The sequence below is a fragment of the Nerophis ophidion genome, linkage group LG09, assembly GCF_033978795.1.
Source record: "Nerophis ophidion isolate RoL-2023_Sa linkage group LG09, RoL_Noph_v1.0, whole genome shotgun sequence".
Taxonomy (NCBI): domain Eukaryota; kingdom Metazoa; phylum Chordata; class Actinopteri; order Syngnathiformes; family Syngnathidae; genus Nerophis; species Nerophis ophidion.
Genome location: NC_084619.1, coordinates 25,889,205 through 25,904,493, shown reverse-complemented (window position 1 = coordinate 25,904,493; position 15,289 = coordinate 25,889,205).

Here is a 15,289-nt window from a genome sequence, read left to right as displayed (position 1 = left end):
ATCTTTTGCAATTTGTTCAATTAATAATGGAGACTATAAAGAACAATACTGTTGGTGGAAAGCGGTGTATTGCAGCTGTCTTTAGCACCGAGACACAGCCGGTGTTTCTTTGTTTTTAACAAAGAGCGGTCAAGCGAACATGTTTCTCTACGTCAACCAGCATGTTTTTGGATGGGAAAATTGTGATATATATCTTACCGGAGACATCATTGGATTATTCGTCCTCCTGCAGTAGCTGTTTAAAAGGCAGCTGTAAGCTTGGCTCCTTTTCTTCTCTCTGAGACACTGCGTGTTCACCGCAGTCATCCGACCTCGATGTATGTCTTTACAATCTCACTAAAACACTATTAAAACAATAAGCAGATAAGGGATCTTCCATAATTATCCTAGTAAATGTGTCAAATTAAATCTGAAATGCTCACACTGCCGCCGCCCCGAGCCGTCACTTTTTATTTTTATTTGTTTTTCTAGTCCTTCGCTATCAATATCATCATCCACAAATCTTTCATCCTCGCTCAAATTAATGGGGAAATAGTCGTTTTCTCGGTCCGCATAGCTCTTGCCGCTGGAGGCTCCCATTAAAAACAATGTGAGGACGTGAGGAGCCCTCACCCTTGTGACATCATCGTCTGCGACTTCCGGTAAAGGCAAGGCTTTTTTATCAGCACCAAAAGTTGCAAACTTTATCGTGGATGTTCTCTACTAAATCCTTTCAGCAAAAATATGGCAATATCACGAAAGGATCAAGTATGACACATAGAATGGACCTGCTATCCCCGTTTAAATAAGACAATCTCATTTCAGTAGGCCTTTAAGGGACTGCTCTCAACTGGCTTGTTTTTGGACACATGGAATACAGGATAAGTTTTGTACACATGGAACACTGAATAAGAGGTGATTGAGGTAGGTAGCTTTAGCCTTTGCATGAAAAAGCTCATTAAATTATAAATTATTGAATGACAAGGTGCTTCATATAAGAGAACTACCTAAAATGAGTCTTGACTAACGTTTGATCAGAGGCTCTGCGACATGGCTATCTCTGTAGGAGTCTTCAAAAAGGAGGAATCGGCCATTCAACCTCAACCCTTGTCTTGGCAGGGTTGGCTCTTAACCAGTGTTGCCAACTTCTAAGCAAAAAAAGTAGCTATTAGCTGTCCTAAAAGTCGCTATCTTATGCCATCGCCTCATTTGCATAATTCATGGAAATGGATGCTGTAAGAGAGATACCAAAGTGAGTTTTAAAAAATTATAATTGTGGGTTCCCTCCGGGTACTGCAGCTTCCTCCCACCTCCAAAGACATGCACCTGTGGATAGGTTGATTGGCAACACTAAATTGGCCCTACTGTGTGAATGTGAGTGTGAATGTTGTCTCTTTATCTGTGTTGAGGAGGCGACTTGTCCAGGGTCTACCCCGCCTTGCTCCCGAATGCAACTGAGATAGGCTCCAGCACCCGCCATGACCCCAAAAGAGACAAGCGGTAAAAAATGGATGGATGGATGATTATGATTAAAACCGCTGATTATCTGTCTTATTTTTATTCTTAGTTGTTGTTTTTAATTAATTTTGTTTTGCATTGATAAATGCAGAATCCCAGGCTGGCCTGGGAACACCTCGGGATCCCCCGGGAAGAGCTAGACGAAGTGGCTGGGGAGAGGGAAGTCTGGGCTTCCCTGCTTAGGCTGCTGCCCCCGCGACCCGACCTCTGATAAGCGGAAGAAGATGGATGGATGGATGGATGGATTGATAAATGGTAGAGTATCACATTTGCGGTCCTCTTCAAGGTTTTTCTTAGTCATTCACATCGACGTTCCACTGGGTTGTGAGTTTTTTCTTGCCCTTATGTGGGCTCTGAACCGAGGATGTCATTTTGGCTTGTGCAGCCCTTTGAGACACTTGTGATTTTGGGCTATATAAATAAACATTGATTGATTGCCATTAGGGAATGTACCATTTTGGGACTACTCAGGGTAACAGGAGGAATTTTTGCCTTGTGAGCAAAATCAGACTCAACAAAACAACTGTCAGCCTCGGAGTCAAAAAGAGCTTTAACTTCGGCTGAGCACCATTTCCACAGAAAGGTACCTTGAAGCTGGAGACATCCAATGGTGCGCTCCCATAGATGGTTGTCAAGCTGAAAAGCAAGATTGAAAAGCTCCTCCAAGGACTGGTAGTCATCCCGAGGAGCCAACTCATCCTTAAGGCGGGTGTAAAGGCTGTAATGAAACATGGCACAGAGAGCCTGCTCATCAAATCGACTCTAAGCAGCTAGCATCCGAAATGTGATGGAATGTTCCACAACCGTTGTATTTCCTTGCCGTAGTGCTATCAGTCTGTCCTCAGCCTCTCCACCTCACACCTTGTGATCAAAAACTTGAAAAATCGGTCAATGACCCTTTTAGTTTGATGATTACTGTATCAAGGATGGCCACCACTTAAATAGCTGCTTTACCTGCAAGAAGGCTCACTACGTATGCCACTCTTGCTCGATCTGATACATATGTTAAAGGTACCTACCCCTTTTAAGATTCCATCAGGCTGCTGTATTGTCTAAATCCATGGCTGATGACAGAATACTACTTATTGATGTTTTATCCAGCAGTCGGTTTGCACAGAATTTTAAAGGCATTAATACAAAGTAAGTAAATACAGGAGAAAACTGATTTGGGGTGTATTATTTTTGTAATGAATTCATCCGAAAAGATGTCATGAAAACACAAACTTCATCTTTTTATTTTCTTTGACTTCAAAAAAATCATCAAAGAATGTCGTGGCTTCAAGCACATTTATATTCAAATACTCTGTTCTTATTGAAGTACCTTAATGGGTGTCTGCAAAGCTGCTGCGTTAGCCCGCTCAACAATAACAGTGACCTGGGAGTGACACCCTGTTTGATGTGCACCCAAGCTTTCAGTTTGAAATGCAAGTGTGGCAGTAAAATAAATGAAATACCAAGATACTAAAAATGATGCCGTACAGAAGCCACGGGAGTGAAACGATTCATGCTGTTACTTGAATACACTCTGCCAGGGGTCTTAAACTAGCTCTGTTTAGATATAAGTTGGACAGAAACAAAACTCATTTTGCATGTACTGTATGTTCCTCGGGCAGCACGGTGAAACATGTGCCTCACAATACAAAGGTCCTGAGTAGTCCTGGGTTCAATCCCGGGCTCGGGATTATTCTGTGTGGAGTTTGCATGTTCTCCCAGTGACTGCGTGGGTTCCCTCCGGGTACTCCGGCTTCCTCCCACCGCCAAAAACATGCACCTGGGGATAGGTTGATTGGCAACACTAAATTGGCCCTAGTGTGTGAATGTGAGTGTGAATGTTGTCTGTCTATCTGTGTTGGCCCTGTGATGAGGTGGTGACTTGTCCAGGGTGTACCCCGCCTTCCGCCAGAATGTAGCTGTGATAGGCTCCAGCGCGTCCCGCAACCCAGAAGGGAATAAGCGGTAGAAATGGATGGATGGATGTATGTTCTTTGACAAATACTTATTTTTCTACCTCTTACTTTAAGTGTCAAGAATGAGATTGACACCAACTCAACCCGCGAATGTCTCTACTGTAGACCTATTTCACCTTCCTATAGCTGTACTTTGTGCAAGTTTGATTGGTGAAATAGAGAGGTGGGTAGTAACGCGCTACATTTACTCCGTTACAGCTACTTGAGTAACTTTTGGGATACATTTTACTTTTAAGAGTAGTTTTAATGCAACATACTTTTACTTTTACTTGAGTATATTTATAGAGAAGAAACGCTACTTTTACTTCGCTCCATTTATCTACATTCAGCTTGCTACTCGCTACCGATTTTTATAGATCTATTAATGCACGCTTTTTTTGTTTTGTCAGACAGACCTTCAAAGTAGGATCTATCACATGCCTGCGTTTCACCAATCAGATGCAGTCACTGGTGACGTTTGACTCCGTTTCATCAATCAAATGCAGACACTGGTGACGTTTGACTCCGTTTCACCAATCAAATGCAGTCACTGGTGACGTTTGACTCCGTTTCATCAATCAAACAGAGCCAGGCGGTCACATAATTAACTGCACATTTTTATTTTATTTTTTATAAACCTTTATTTATACATTTCAACATTTACAAACAGTCAAAAATAATAATCAAAGTAAGTGCAAAAACAGTACAAAACAGTATAAAAACCTTACAAAACAGCACCAGGGGGTTGTAAATTCAAAGTAACTAAAATAGAATGCAATATATATATATATATATATATATATATATATATATATATATATATATATATATAAAAACAAAGTGCAAAGCCATAGGCTAACTCAATCTCAGTAAATAACTTAAATTTGGAACACAGCATCATCGTTTTCACAGCTTTTTGGTTGTTAGAAGTAGAGTGTTTTAATGTAGAGTTCTAAATCTTTTTTAAAGGCACAAAAAACCAGGTCGGGTATTGAGAAACTTACATTTATGAATATAAAACTTAGCCACTAGTACAGGGGTAGAGAACCTATGGCTCTAGAGCCAGATGCGGCTTTTTTGATGACAGCATCTGGCTTTCGGATAAATCTTAGCTGACATTGCTTAACACAATAAGTAATTAATAATTCCGCTGGTAATCACAATGTTAAAAATAAAGTTCAAATTATAAAACATTCTCATGCACTTTAATCCAACCATCCGTTTTCTATCGCACTAGACGAAGATGTCGCATTAATGGTAAGAAGTATTACATTTATTATTGGTTAACTTTAGAATAACAATGTTATTAAAAAGAATAAGAGCCCTTTTATACACTAAAAATGTTGGTCTTACTTAAAAATGCACGCATTTAGTTGTATCCAGTGTTAAAAAATATGATATGGCTCTCACGGAAATACATTTTGAAATATTTAGCTTTCATGGCTCTCTCAGCCAAAAAGGTTCCCGACCCCTGCACTAGTATAACAAGGTTGCAAAGGTAAAATTCATTTTCAAATGTTTTTTCAATACAGTGTAAAACCAAATATCCATCCATCCATCCATTTCCTATATCAGCTACAATCCGGCGGAAGGTGGCGTACACCCTGGACAATTCGCCACCTCATCGCAGAAAACCAAATATATATTATTTAATATATATTATTGTTTTAGTTGCTTATGTTTTTGTGCATAACTTGTTGCCGTATTCATTAAACGAACAGGTTACTCATCAGTTACTCAGTACTTGAGTAGTTTTTTCACAACACACTTTTTACTTTTACTCAAGTAAATATTTGGGTGACTACTCCTTACTTTTACTTGAGTAATAAATCTCTAAATTAACAGTACTCTTACTTGGGTACAATGTCTGGCTACTCTACCCATCTCTGGTGAAATGTAATTAAACGTCACTAGCGCTTAAGTTGGATTGGCAAAACAGTCATGTGACAATGCCTGCCGGAAGCAGGGTAGCTGACATAAGAATACGTCTTTGCAAGCCTTAATTGATCATTGTAAATAACTGATCTAAATAAATGTAATGATCGGAATTAATCTGGCTTCACGGTGGCAGAGGGGTTAGTGTGTCTGCCTCACAATACGAAGGTCATGCAGTCCTGGGTTCAAATCCAGGCTCGGGATCTTTCTGTGTGGAGTTTGCATGTTCTCCCCGTGAATGCGTGGGTTCCCTCCGTGTACTCCGGCTTCCTCCCACTTCCAAAGACATGCACCTGGGGATAGGTTGATTGGCAACACTAAATCGGCCCTAGTGTGTGAATGTGAGTGTGAATGTTGTCTGTCTATCTGTGTTGGCCCTGCGATGAGGTGGCGACTTGTCCAGGGTGTACCCCGCCTTCCGCCCGATTGTAGCTGAGATAGGCGCCAGCGCCCCCCGCGACCCCAAAAGGGAATAAGCGGTAGGAAATGGATGGAGGGAATTAAATTCAATGCAACGGAGTAAAAGTAGTGTTTCTTCTTCTCAAAAATACTCAAGTAAAAGTATGTGAAATTAAAACTACTCTGACAAGTACAAATTATCCACAAAGACAAATGCCCTAGCTCAGTGCTAATTTACATTGGAAAACACAATGCACTTGCTCGTAATTAGCATTAGGTGATTTGAACGCCTCCAAATTTGACAATGAAATGTATAACCAAGATGCACAACATAATTAAACAGCTGGTGTAAGCGTCACCTGACTCCTGTAATGAGTCACGCATCAACGTGTGTGTGTGTGTGTGTGTGTGTGTGTGTGTGTGTGTGTGTGTGTGTGTGTGTCGTGACGGAGGCAATGTGGGGAGGTGTAATCAGGTAATTGTTTTTAAATCTGTTAAGCAATTTGCTTTCCATTTTTAAATTCATGAAAAGTGCTTTATAAACAACATTTGATTTGATTTGGTAGGTGTCACTACCTACAGGTAAAGTTTAACAAAGACAAAACTGGGACAGGCAATTTATTGGCAGAGGAGTAACTGTCTTCGGTAGTGGTGTCCTAAATGCAGCCTGAAGCTAACTTTTAACACCCTACGACACATAAAAATACTATTAAACAAAAATTGGAATATTGAGGAAAAAAGTAGAATGTAATGAGGAAAAAGTTTAAATTTTGACTCTAATATCACAAAGCTGCCACGTGGGCTATTTTTTTCCATGAAAACCGCCATTGCTTGAAAAAGAATGAATAATCAAAATCAATGTTGTTATGAATTATGATAAGGTGTACATTCCTGTCTGTAAAATATATATTTTTATTAGCATTTCTGTATCCCGTAATAGCAGTTCATGGTTAAAGGCCTACTGAAATTAAATGTTCTTATTTAAACGGAGATAGCAGGTCCATTCTATGTGTCATACTTGATCATTTCGCGATATTGCCATATTTTTGCTGAAAGGATTTAGTAGAGAACATCAAAGATAAAGTTTGCAACTTTCGGTGCTAGGAGAAAAGCCCTGCCTCTACCGGAAGTCGCAGACGATGACGTCACATGTTTGATGGCTCCTCACATATTCACATTGTTTTTAATGGGAGCCTCCAACAAAAAGTGCTATTCGACAGAGAAAACGACAATTTCCCCATTTTTTTGAGCGAGGATGAAAGATTTGTGTTTGAGGATATTGATAGCGACGGACTAGAAAAAAAAAACGCGATTGCATTGGGACAGATTCCGATGTTCTTAGACACATTTACTAGGTTAATTTTGGGAAATCCCTTATCTTTCTATTGTGTTGCTAGTGTTTTAGTGAGTTTAATAGTACCTGATAGTCGGAAGGGTGTCTCCACAGGTGTATTAACACGCAGTGTCTCAGGGGAGTCGACGGCAGCTATGGACGGCACAAGCTCAGCTTTTCTCCGGTAAGAACTGACTTTTTAACCACAATTTTCTCTCTGAAACCTGCTGGTTGACATGTGGTTGGGATCCATGTTCTCTTGACCGCGCTCTGATCCATAAGAAAGTTTCACCTCCGGGAATTTTAAACAAGGAATCACCGTGTGTTCGTGTGTCTAAAGGCTAAAGCTTCCCAACTCCATCTTTCTACTGTGACTTCTCCAATATTAATTGAACCAATTGCAAAAGATTCAGCAACACAGATGTCCAAAAAAACTGTATAATTATGCCGTTAAAGCAGACGACATTTAGCTGTGTGTGTACGCAGCGCTCATACTTCCTAAAAACCTGTGACGTCTTGCGTACACGTCATCATTACACGACATTTCGAAGACGAAACTCCCGGGAAATTTAAAATTGTAATTTAGTAAACTAAAAAGGCCGTATTGGTATGTGTTGCAATGTTAATATTTCATCATTGATTTAAAAACTATCAGACTGCGTGGTGGGTAGTAGTGGGTTTCAGTAGGCCTTTAATAGCCATCAATGACAGTTAAATAAGCATTGATTGATTGAAACTTTTATTAGTAGAATGCAGAGTAAATTACATATTCTGTACAATTGACCACTAAATGGTAACACCCGAATAAGATTTTCAACTTATTTAAGTCGGGGGTCCACGTTAATCAATTCATGGTACAAATATATACTATCAGCATAATACAGTCATCGCACAAGTTAATCATCAGAGTATACACATTGAATTATTTACAATCCGGGGCAAGGGATGTGAATGGGGTTGAGGGGCGGAAGGGATGGGGGAGGGTAGGTTAGGTTACTATCAGCATATTTCAGTCATCATACAAATTTATCATCTGAGAAATGGACATTGAAACAGTGTAGGTCTGAGCTCAGAAAGTATAAGAATAAGGATATACATTTGATTATTTACAATCCGAGGAGGTGGGATGTGGTGGGGGAAGGGGGTTCGGCTATGGTTGTAGCTGCCTGGAGGTGTTCTTTTAGTGTGGTTTTAAAGAAAGATAGAGATGGATGCACTTTCTTTTACACCTGTTGGGAGTGCATTCCATATTGATGTGGCATAGAAGGATAATGAGTTAAGACCTTTGTTAGATCGGAATCTGGATTTGACGTGGTTTGTAGCGCTCACCCTGGTGTTGTGGTTATGGCGGTCATTTATGTTCTGGAAGTAGTTTGACATTTACTTCGGTATCAGGGAGGTGTAGCGAATTTTATAAAGTAGGCTCAGTGCAAGTTGTTTTACTCTGTCCTCTACCCTGAGCCAGCCCACTTTGGAGAAGTAGGTAGGAGTGAGGTGTGATCTGGGGTGGAGGTCTAGAAGTTACCTGACTAGCTTGTTCTGGGATGTTTGGAGTCTAGATTTGAGGGTTTTGAAGGTGGTGGGGAACCAGGAGTTGCATGAGCATACATCTGATTGGGGAGTCATCGTGTAAAGACCTGGCATTTACACTTTGTGTGATGTTGGAGTTGTCCGACTTTTTGTGTGGCCATTAACGCATCAGTGGCTAAGTGCCATAAGTGTGTGTGTGGGCGCAAGTGAGAGAAAGTGAGTGGCTGCTGCTGATATGACAGATGACAGAGTTGGTTTTGGCCTGATGACAGAGTTGGTTTTGGCCTGGTTTGTTCAACAGAAAATCACAAGTTTTGCTAGATGGAAATGTTCTACTCTTTTTTTTTTGGTGTGGTTATGCTCAACAATAAACCGATATGCCACAATGAAGTGATCGATTGAATTCCTGTCCTCCTTAAAGAGTCTCAACAGACGTTACGGTCAAGACTAGAACTTGGGCGTGGATTGTTTTCCCGAGGTGCAAAGCGAATGGAGTGGAAACTGTGTGAAGGTAGATACATCTTTTTATTTTGACACTATAACTAAAAACAGGAACCAGCAAAAAGCGCGCACAATGGCGGTACAAAAACTGGGCTATGAAACAAAAGACTTGCACAAAGTAGAGATGCGCGGATAGGCAATTATATAATCCGCAACCGCATCACCAAAGTCGTCATCCACCCGCCGTCCACCCGAACCGACATTTTATCAGAACCGCAACCGCCCGCCACCCGCCCGTTGAAATACATCAGAGGTCGGCCACCTTTACTTATCAAAGAGCTATTTAAACCCGTTTCACAGAGTAAAGATTACAATGGGAGCCGCTAACGTTCTCGCGATTATATCCAATGGTGTTCATGCTAATGACAAGAATAAGGGCGTGCTGTGAAGCCATTGTCTTTGACATCTTCAACAACATGTACAATCCGATTGTTATTCCGGCAACATGTTGTATGCAGCATTCGCAATCACGCGTACAAGATTGAAAGGCATACTGGGTGATACAGAGTACACTGATGGTTGTGATATAAACAATTTTAAGACTCTTACTAATATGCGCCACACTGTGAAGCCACACCAAACAAGAATGACAAACACATTTCAGGAGAACATCCTCACAGTAACACAACATAAACGCAAATTACTGCTAGCGGGGTGTATAAAATAGTCAGGAATTGTCATTGATATAAAGGATTCTGGGTATTTGTTGTGTTGCGTTTATGTTGTGTTACTGGGAGGATGTTCTAACGAAATGTGTTTGTCATTCTTGTTTGGTGTGGCTTCATAGCGTGGCACATATTAGTAAGAGTGTTACAATTGTTTATATCACAACCATTAGTATGCTCTGTGGCACCCAGTATGCCTTGCAGTCGTGTGCATGTGTCTGGCAGAAGCCACACACATGTTGCTGGACTGGCAAGCAAATCGTTGATGCTGTAGATGGCGACAAAGCCAATGGCTTCATAACACGCCCTAATACTTATTAACTGGTTGACTGCCGGCAGTCATTCTAGAGAATATTTGCGTCTCCTGTTGGCTTCTTCGCTTTGTGACACGGGTCCTAAATGGCTCTTTGAATGGTAAAGGATACCGATCCTTGAACTATATATATCAAATATTTCCGAATGGTTCAACCGCCACCCGCCCGAATCTAATTAAAATCAATTTTTTCGTCATGTCACCCGCCCGACCCGCGGTTTATCCGCGGACTCCGCGGATGAGAGCGCAAACCGCGCATCTCTAGCACAAAGGCAATTAACTATAAACATGAAACAAAAACTTGCACTGTGGCATAAATAACGACAAAACTTACTGTGACAAGGGTATGAGAAAAAGCAGCATGGATATCATGGGTGCAGGAGGTGATTTTGCCAGGCTCACTACCTGGTAACTGTGGCTTAAATAATACTATGGTGATTGAAAACAGGTGCATGACATGTGGACAGGTGAAAACTAATGGGTTGGCATGGAAACAAAGCAAACAAGGAAGTGCAAAAGCAGGAAACAATGTCCAAAAAACTAAACCGAACATGACTAAAACAAAACATGAAAGCACAGACATGACAGTTACAATAATTGATGAACATGGTTTGATATCCTGAAGCCGTTTGTTGTCACCTGTCATTCGCAGCTGCATTGCAAAATCATACAGAATCAATTGTTATGTGTTTATTTTGTTTAGAGTTCAGAGGATATTTGATTTTGTGCACGGCATAGATTTGCTGTGCGGAGAAGAAGAGTGACCAGTGCGCAATTGGGCAGGCTGGCATCTTAGAGGGAATGTTGCTCACCTTTCTCTGAAAGAAAGTTTTTAATGTCATGGGAACCCCTGCACTCCTATTTCTGGCCTCCTTCCCATCTTTTCTGATTGCGCTTTTTGGTGGGAATCCTAACCCTGCTAATATGAATTCATATGAATTCATATGAGATCACTGTATGCATTATTATTTCATCACAGAGGATACTGGGGGTTGTGTGTAAAGAATTGTCATCACCTTTCCCCCCTATAAAAAAGTCAGTAAAGATCCACTACTGCATGCTCGTTCTACCATAAAAATGGACAAGAAAACTGGAACACATTAGGTCCTACAAACATCAAACATGGGACAAATTAGTAAGTATAAGCAGTTTTAGTTATACTGTAAAACTTACAAAAATTGCTTGGAGTGAAGAAGCCATTTGAGCCAAAACACTATGAACGGCTAGAAGACTGAATTGGAAAAAAGCTACAGGTAAATGGAAGGATGCTGCAGCACCAGCTGTGAGCAAAGTCATCCAAAAGATGGTGCCATATCACAAATAATAAAACACCTTCTCATTGTATTTACTTGTTTTTTGAAAATGTTTATTATGGCCGTTAGCGAAAATAAATCCATAAATTAGTGGCACCGTCTTATAAGTGGCAGGGTTCAAAGTGAAGGGAAAAAACTATTGGCTTATAAGAAGGAATTCAAGGTATGAATGTTTTTTTTCCTAATCAGGCACTTTGAACAATTTCCTTTTTAATATTTTGCGTGTGATATATTTCTTGAAAATAGAATAATCTAAAATTTTATTTTGCTTGTTGTAAAAAAATAAAGCTCACATGATTATATGTAAAATGATGAAATACCCAACAACATGTTAATACAATTTTATTATAAACATCAGAGCTCATGGTAAAGACAATATTTGTATTTATTATTGCAAACATGATCTGACATATTTTAGTTATATTTACAATAATTGAACAACTAAAACATTAATTAAATTCATCCAAACAAATCCAGTATTAAATCAAGGACTTTTTTATTTACCAAGATATTTTTTTAGTAGATCTTATTATTCAACTAACCACAACCTCAAAATCCTCTCCCGACAAAAAACTTGAGAAATTCATTTTGTTGTAACATCCACTGGTTAGAAAGGAACAAACACACCAGCATGCCTAACAGCTTGCTTCCCGTTCATTAGAAGGGCAGAGACATTAAAAAACTAAGGATTTGTTCAAGAAAACCTGCCAGTGACAAGTTAGGTTCACATAGTAAGTTACCATGGTGACACACTCTGAATTTGAATTTCACTCTTTTTTTTGGAATGGAAAACCCTGAATTTCCCTCATCTCAGGCTTTACATACTCAGAATTTGCTCTTAACCTGCGTTTTGGAATAACCCCCTGTATTTTTAGATCCTGGGTTTCTTTAAAGATTTACTGAAACCCACTACTACCGACCACGCAGTCTGATAGTTTATATATCAATTATGAAATATTAACATTGTAACACATGCCAATACAGCCTTTTTAGTTTACTAAATTGCCATTTTAAATTTCCCGGGAGTTTCTTGTTGAAAATGTTGCGGAATGATGGGAAATATTAGCGCTGCGCAAACACACAGCTAAAAGTTGTCTGATTTAACGGCATAATTACACAGTATTTTGGACATCTGTGTTGCTGAATCTTTTGCAATTAGTTCAATTAATAATGGAGAAGTCAAAGTAGAAATATGGAGTTGGGAAGCTTTAGTCTTTAGTCACACAAACACACGGTGATTCCTTGTTTAAAATTCCCGGAGGTGAAACTTTACTATGGATAAGAGCGGTCAAGCGAACATGGATGTCAACCGGCAGTTTTCGGTGAGAAAATTGTGGTAAAAAGTCGCCACTTACCGGAGATCAGCTGAGCTTGTGCCGTCCATACAGCTGGCGTCGACTTCCCTAAGACACTGGCGTCAAGACACCCGTGGATACACCCCTCCGACTATCAGGTAATATTAAACTCACTAAAACACTAGCAACACAATAGAAAGATAAGGGATTTCCCAGAATTATCCTAGTAAATGTGTCTAAAAACATCTGAATCTGTCCCAATGCAATCACGTTTTTTTTTTTTTCTAGTCCGTTGCTATCAATATCCCCAAACACGAATCTTTCATCGTCGCTCAAATTAATGGGGAATTTGTCGTTTTCTCGGTCCGAATAGCTCTTTTTGTTGGAGGCTCCCATTAAAAACAATGTTAGGATGTGAGGAGTCATCAATGGGTGACGTCTGCGACTTCCGGTAAAGGCAGGGCTTTTCTGTTAGCGACCAAAAGTTGCAAACTTTATCGTTGATGTTCTCTACAAAATCCTTTCAGCAAAAATATGGCAATATCGCGTAATGATCAAGTATGACACATAGAATGGACCTGCTATCCCCGTTTAAATAAGAAAATCTCATTTCAGTAGACCTTTAAAAGCAGCACTTCTACTGTTGCGTCTCATTGATTCCCTCCACTTGGGGTCATTGGCACATTTTAAAAGGTGTAACAATTTTGATTGTTACTGAAACCGTGTATAAATTGCAAAGTGCCTTTTACCACAATGGTATTATCTTTGAGAGCTGATCCAATTAGCCTCTTGAGTCAGAACTGTTTTTTGTGTTGAGAACAGTGACAACTCTCTTTAGCGTCAGATCCCTCTCAATACAATTACCCCACCTAATTATTGTGCACAAAAACATGTCATTACCAAACATGGTACTTTCTAATTAAGAGAGCGCCACCCGGTTTAATTTCCTGTCTAGAAAAAGAGCATACCAGCAGACCCATGCTGCTCAGGGAGCTTAACAGGTTAATGGTAGCTGCAGTAATTGGTGGCGTTTGGAGCTGAACGTGGGTGTGCTGCACTGCTTGGCCCAAGGCTTCACACCACACCCTGAGAATATGCTGCCACTCTAATTTATTGAGTCCCACATCACAGGCTGCACTGCCTCAGTTCATCAGAGCGTATGTTGAATGACTTTTGGAATCAGTCCTGCTGATAGTTTGTGCAGGTGGCACTGCAGCAAACACAAACGCTTCACTCATTAATCTACTGCACACTCACATTGGACCGTACTTAGCGTTCACCAACCATGCATTTATTTCGTTTGCACAATTGCTGTCTCAGTTTCTGTCACACCAGGTAATGATTTCCACTGTTAAGGTGCTGAAGTATGTTAGGCCGTAAAGTCAACCCGTTTTTTCCGTTTCATCTCGTTCCCATGTCTGGGCACTAAATCATTTTTGGTTCTTAAAAAATATATTTTGGAGGCTTCACAATGGGAGAGGGGTTAGTGTGTCTGCCTCACAATACGAAGGTCCTGCAGTCCTGGGTTCAATCCCAGGCTCGGGATCTTTCTGTGTGGAGTTTGCATGTTCTCCCCGTGAATGTGTGGGGTCCTTCCGGGTACTCAGGCTTCCTCCCACTTCCAAAGACATGCACCTGGGGATAGGTTGATTGGCAACACTAAATTGGCCCTAATGTGTGAATGTGAGTGTGAATGTTGTCTGTCTATCTGTGTTGGCCCTGTGATGAGGTGGCGACTTTCCGCCCGATTGTAGCTGAGATGGGCGCCAGCGTCCCCCCCTCCCCGCGACCCCAAAAGGGAACAAGCGGTAGAAAATGGATGGATGGATGAGAAAAAAAAAAGTTCTCCACGGGACATGCAGGCAATTTTTTTAAATTAGTGGTTAAAGTCGGGATTATTTCTTGCCTGGCGTAACAATATTTTTGTCTCAATAGGTGACGTTTTTGTCACGTGCTTCACATTTGACCAATCGGGTAGCCGCGCAGATTCAAGATGGCGATGTCAAATGGAAAATTCTCTAAAACAGCTAAAACACATTAAAAAGTTTGAAAAAAGAACAAAAAAATATGCTACATACATGTTACGTCTGTTAGGAATGAAGAGGTAAATTATTTCACTATCAGAAGGTGGGATACTTACAGGAATTGTTTAAAACGTTGGCTTTGCGGTGATGGCGAGTCTCATAAAGTAGCAGAAACATTTAAATCCTTTATCGATATTGAATGTAAAGATATTCCTGATGACGCTGGGTTTCACCCAACTTGTTACCGGCGATTCATTGATAAGAAGTGTTTGGATTTCAAACGGCCAAACGGTTGTATGTGGGTTGAAAAATGAGTTTGTAGCATCGGACAACGCTTCGGACTCGACAAGTGGGATTCCAAAGAAAAAACTAAGATCGAAGACGGCCTGCATATCGCTTCTGCTGGTCCTGTGCTCCCTGCCATTTGTATCATTTGCAAGAAAACGGACGAGAGAATTACCGTGGGAAGCAATCGGCAGAAGGACCATTTTTCACAGGCAGAAACGCTTTCAGCAGGTAAACACACACTCTAAACGGA